Below are 6,000 nucleotides of genomic sequence, written 5' to 3' on the forward strand. Positions count from 1 at the left end.
TTGGGTATATACCCAGTAATGGGATGGCTGGGTCATATGGTACTTCTAGTTCTAGATCCTTGAGGAATTGCCATACTGTTTTCCATAATGGTTGAACTAGTTTACAATCCCACCAACAGTGTAAAAGTGTTCCTATTTCTCCACATCCTCTCCAGCACCTGTTGTTTCCTGACTTTTTAATGATTGTCATTCTAACTGGTGTGAGATGGTATCTCATTGTGGTTTTGATTTGCATTTCTCTGATGGCCAGTGATGATGAACATTTTTTCATGTGTCTGTTGGCTGTATGAATGTCCTCTTTTGAGAAATGTCTATTCATATCCTTTGCCCGCTTTTTGATGAGGTTGTTTGTTTTTTTCTTGTAAATTTGTTTGAGTTCTTTGTAGGTTCTGGATATTAGCCCTTTGTCTGATGAGTAGATTGCAAAAATTTTCTCCCATTCTGTAGGTTGCCTGTTCACTCTGATGGTAGTTTCTTTTGCTGTGCAGAAGCTCTTTAGTTTAATGAGATCCCATTTGACAATTTTGGTTTTTGTTGCTGTTGCTTTTGGTGTTTTAGACATGAAGTCCTTGCCCATTCCTATGTCCTGAATGGTATTACCTAGGTTTTCTTCTAGGGTTTTTATGGTATTAAGTCTAACATTTAGGTCTCTAATCCATCTTGAATTAATTTTCGTATAAGGAGTAAGGAAAGGATCCAGTTTCAGCTTTCTACTTACGGGTAGCCAATTCTCCCAGCACCATTTATTAAATACGGAATCCTTTCCCCATTTCTTGTTTTTCTCAGGTTTATCAAAGATCAGATGGCTGTAGATGTGTGGTATTATTTCTGAGGACTCTGTTCTGTTCCATTGGTCTATATCTCTGTTTTGGTACCAGTACCATGCTGTTTTGGTTACTGTAGCCTTGTAGTATAGTTTGAAGTCAGGTAGCGTGATGCCTCTAGCTTTGTTCTTTTGACTTAGGATTTTCTTGGAGATGCAGGCTCTTTTTTGGTTCTATATGAACTTTAAAGCAGTTTTTTCCAATTCTGTGAAGAAACTCATTGGTAGCTTGATGGGGATGGCATTGAATCTATAAATTACCTTGGGCAGTATGGCCATTTTCACGATATTGATTCTTCCTATCCATGAGCATGGTATGTTCTTCCATTTGATTATGTCCTCTTTTATTTCCCTGAGCAGTGGTTTGTAGTTCTCCTTGAAGAGGTCCTTTACATCCCTTGTAAGTTGGATTCCTAGGTATTTTATTCTCTTTGAAGCAATTGTGAATGGAAGTTCATTCCTGATTTGGCTCTCTGTTTGTCTGTTACTGGTGTATAAGAATGCTTGTGATTTTTGCACATTAATTTTGTATCCTGAGACTTTGCTGAAATTGCTTATCAGGTTAAGGAGATTTTGGGCTGAGATAATGGGATTTTCTAAATATACAATCATGTCATCTGCAAACAGGGACAATTTGACTTCTTCTTTTCCTAACTGAATCCCCTTGATTTCTTTCTCTTGCCTGATTGCCCTAGCCAGAACTTCCAACACTATGTTGAATAGGAGTGGTGAGAGAGGGCATCCCTGTCTTGTGCCAGTTTTCAAAGGGGATGCCTCTAGTTTTTGCCCCTTCAGTATGATATTGGCTGTGGGTTTGTCATAAATAGCTCTTATTATTTTGAGAAACGTTCCATCAATACTGAATTTATTGAGAGTTTTTAGCATGAAGGGCTGTTGAATTTTGTCAACGGCCTTTTCTGCATCTATTGAGATAATCACGTGGTTTTTGTCTTTGGTTCTGTTTATATGCTGGATTACATTTATTGATTTGCATATGTTGAACCAGTCTTGCATCCCAGGGATGAAGATCACTTGATCATGGTGGATAAGCTTTTTGATGTGCTGCTGGATTCGGTTTGCCAGTATTTTATTGAGGATTTTTGCATCGATGTTCATGAGGGATATTGGTCTAAAATTCTCTTTTTTTGTTGTATGTCTGCCAGGCTTTGTATCAGGATGATGTTGGCCTCATAAAATGAGTTAGGGAGGATTCCCTCTTTTTCTATTGATTGGAATAGTTTCAGAAGGAATGGTACCAGCTCCTCCTTGTACCTCTGGTAGAATTCAGCTGTGAATCCATCTGGTCCTGGACTTTTTTTGGTTGGTAGGCTATTAATTATTGCCTCAATTTCAGAGCCTGCTATTGGTCTATTTACGGATTCAGCTTCTTCCTGGTTTAGTCTTGGGAGAGTGTAAGTGTCCAAGAAATTATCCATTTCTTCTAGGTTTTCTAGTTTATTTGCATAGAGGTGTTTATAGTATTCTCTGATGGTAGTTTGTATTTCTGTGGGGTTGGTGGTGATATCCCCTTTACCATTTTTTATTGCAGCTATTTGATTCTTCTCTCTTTTCTTCTTTATTAGTCTTGCTAGCAGTCTATCAATTTTGTTGATCTTTTCAAAAAAGCAACTCCTGGATTCATTGATTTTTTGGAGGGTTTTTTATGTCTCTATCTCCTTCAGTTCTGCTCTGATCTTAGTTATTTCTTGCCTTCTGCTAGCTTTTGAATGTATTTTCTCTTGCTTCTCTAGTTCTTTTAATTGTGATCTTAGAGTGTCAATTTTAGATCTTTCCTGCTTTCTCTTGTGGGCATTTAGTGCTATAAATTTCCCTCTACACACTGCTTTAAATGTGTCCCAGAGATTCTGGTATGTTGTATCTTTGTTCTCATTGGTTTCAAAGAACATCTTTATTTCTGCCTTCATTTCGTTGTGTACCTAGTAGTCATTCAGGGGCAGGTTATTCAGTTTCCATGTAGTTGAGCAGTTTTGATTGAGTTTCTTAGTCCTGAGTTCTCGTTTGATTGCACTGTGGTCTGAGAGACTGTTATAACTTCTGTTCTTGTACATTTGCTGAGGAGTGCTTTACTTCCAATTATGTGGTCAATTTTGGAATAAGTGTGATGTGGTGCTGAGTAGAATGTATATTCTGTTGATTTGGGGTGGAGAGTTCTGTAGATGTCTATTAGGTCTGCTTGCTGCAGAGATGAGTTCAATTCCTGGATATCCTTGTTAACTTTCTGTCTCGTTGATCTGTCTAATGTTGACAGTGGGGTGTTGAAGTCTCCCATTATTATTGTATGGGAGTCTAAGTCTCTTTGTAAGTCTCTAAGGACTGGCTTTATGAATCTGGGTGCTCCTGTTTGGGTGCATATATATTTAGGATAGTTAGCTCTTCCTGTTGAGTTGATCCCTTTACCATTATGTAATGGTCTTCTTTGTCTCTTTTGATCTTTGATAGTTTAAAGTCTGTTTTATCAGAGACTAGTATTGCAACCCCTGCTTTTTTTTGTTCTCCATTTGCTTGGTAGATCTTCCTCCATCCCTTTATTTTGAGCCTAGGTGTGTCTCTGCATGTGAGATGGGTCTCCTGAATACAGCAGACTGATGGGTCTTGACTCTTTGTGCAGTTTGCCAGTCTGTGTCTTTTAATTGGAGCATTTAGTCCATTTACATTTAAGGTTAATATTGTTATGTGTGAACTTGATCCTGCCATTATGATATTAACTGGTTATTTTGCTTGTTAGTTGATGCTGTTTCTTCCTAGCCTCGATGGTCTTTACATTTTGTCATGTTTTTGCAATGGCTGGTACCGGTTGTTCCTTTCCATGTTTAGTGCTTCCTTCAGGGTCTCTTGTAAGGCAGGCCTAGTGGTGATGAAATCTCTAAGCATTTGCTTATCTGTAAAGGATTTTATTTCTCCTTCACTTATGAAACTTAGTTGGGCTGGATATGAAATTCTAGGTTTAAAATTCTTTTCTTTAAGAATGTTGAATATCGGCCCCCACTCTCTTCTGGCTTGTAGAGTTTCTGCTGAGAGATCTGCTGTTAGTATGATGGGCTTCCCTTTGTGGGTAACCCGACCTTTCTCTCTGGCTGCCCTTAAGATTTTTTCCTTCATTTCAACTTTGGTGAATCTGGCAATTATGTGTCTTGGAGTTACTCTTCTCGAGGAGTATCTTTGTGGCGTTCTCTGTATTTCCTGGATTTGAATGTTGGCCTGCCCTACTAGGTTGGGGAAGTTCTCCTGGATGATATCCTGAAGAGTGTTTTCCAACTTGGTTCCATTTTCCCCCTCACTTTCAGGCACCCCAATCAGACGTAGATTTGGTCTTTTTACATAATCCCATACTTCTTGCAGGCTTTGTTCATTTCTTTTTCTTCTTTTTTCTTTTGGTTTCTCTTCTCGCTTCATTTCATTCATTTGATCCTCAATCGCTGATACTCTTTCTTCCAGTTGATCGAGTCGGTTACTGAAGCTTGTGCATTTGTCACGTATTTCTCGTGTCATGGTTTTCATCTCTTTCATTTCGTTTATGACCTTCTCTGCATTAATTACTCTAGCCATCAATTCTTCCACTTTTTTTTTCAAGATTTTTAGTTTCTTTGCGCTGGGTATGTAATTCCTCCTTTAGCTCTGAGAAGTTTGATGGACTGAAGCCTTCTTCTCTCATCTCGTCAAAGTCATTCTCTGTCCAGCTTTGATCTGTTGCTGGCGATGAGCTGCGCTCCTTTGCCGGGGGAGATGCACTCTTATTTTTTGAATTTCCAGCTTTTCTGCCCTGCTTTTTCCCCATCTTTGTGGTTTTATCTGCCTCTGGTCTTTGATGATGGTGACGTACTGATGGGGTTTTGGTGTAGGTGTCCTTCCTGTTTGATAGTTTTCCTTCTAACAGTCAGGACCCTCAGCTGTAGGTCTGTTGGAGATTGCTTGAGGTCCACTCCAGACCCTGTTTGCCTGGGTATCAGCAGCAGAGGCTGCAGAAGCTAGAATATTGCTGAACAGTGAGTGTTGCTGTCTGATTCTTGCTTTGGAAGCTTCCTCTCAGGGGTGTACTCCACCCTGTGAGGTGTGGGGTGTCAGACTGCCCCTAGTGGGGGATGTCTCCCAGTTAGGCTACTCAGGGGTCAGGGATCCACTTGAGCAGGCAGTCTGTCGCTTCTCAGATCTCAACCTACGTGTTGGGAGATCCACCGCTCTCTTCAAAGCTGTCAGACAGAGTCGTTTGCGTCTGCAGAGCTTTCTGCTGTTTTTTGTTGTTGTTGTTGTTTTTGTTTAGCTGTGCCCTGTCCCCAGAGGTGGAGTCTACAGAGACTGGCAGGCCTCCTTGAGCTGCTGTGAGCAGCTCAGTTCGATCTTCCCAGGGCTTTGTTTACCTACTTAAGCCTCAGCAATGGCGGGCGCCCCTTCCTCAGCCTCCCTGCTGCCTTGTGGTTAGATTGCAGACTGCTGTGCTAGCAATGAGGAAGGCTCCGTGGGCATGGGACCCTCCTGGCCAGATGTGGGATATAATCTCCTGGTGTGCCCGCTTGTGTAAAGCACAGTATTGGGGTGGGAGTTACCCGATTTTCCAGGTGTTGTGTGTCTCTGTTCCCCTGACTAGGAAAAGGGATTCCCTTCCCCCTTGTGCTTCCCAGGTGAGGCGATGCCTCCCCCTGCTTCAGCTCTCACTGATCGGGCTGCAACAGCTGACCAGCACCGATTGTCTGGCACTCCCCAATGAGATGAACCCAGTACCTCAGTTGATAATGCAGAAATCACCTGTCTTCTGTGTCGCTCACGCTGGGAGCTGGAGACTGGAGCTGTTCCTATTCAGCCATCTTGCCCTGCCCCCCTCTTATCTTTTTAGGATCGTTAATGTCTTCATCTTTATGATGATCTTCCTCTTTGTGTATGTCAGGCATGGATATATACATTTATTCACTGAGCGCCTATTTTGTGCCATATACTATTTTAGATGCAAGTATTTTTATAAAGAAGGTTTAAACAATAAGATTTATTAATTTTTTATTGGTGTTATTTTTAATGTTAAATTACTATTTATTTTTTATTTGTTCAAGAATAAATTTTATTCTTTCAAGAATCTCAAATGCCTTTTTCAACAGTTTTGCTGCTATGCTGTTACAATTGAACAAACTTAGTAAGGCAGAAGAAGATATAGTAGTATTAAATTACTT

This window comes from Chlorocebus sabaeus, chromosome 7 (assembly GCF_047675955.1).
Source record: "Chlorocebus sabaeus isolate Y175 chromosome 7, mChlSab1.0.hap1, whole genome shotgun sequence".
Taxonomy (NCBI): Eukaryota; Metazoa; Chordata; class Mammalia; order Primates; family Cercopithecidae; genus Chlorocebus; species Chlorocebus sabaeus.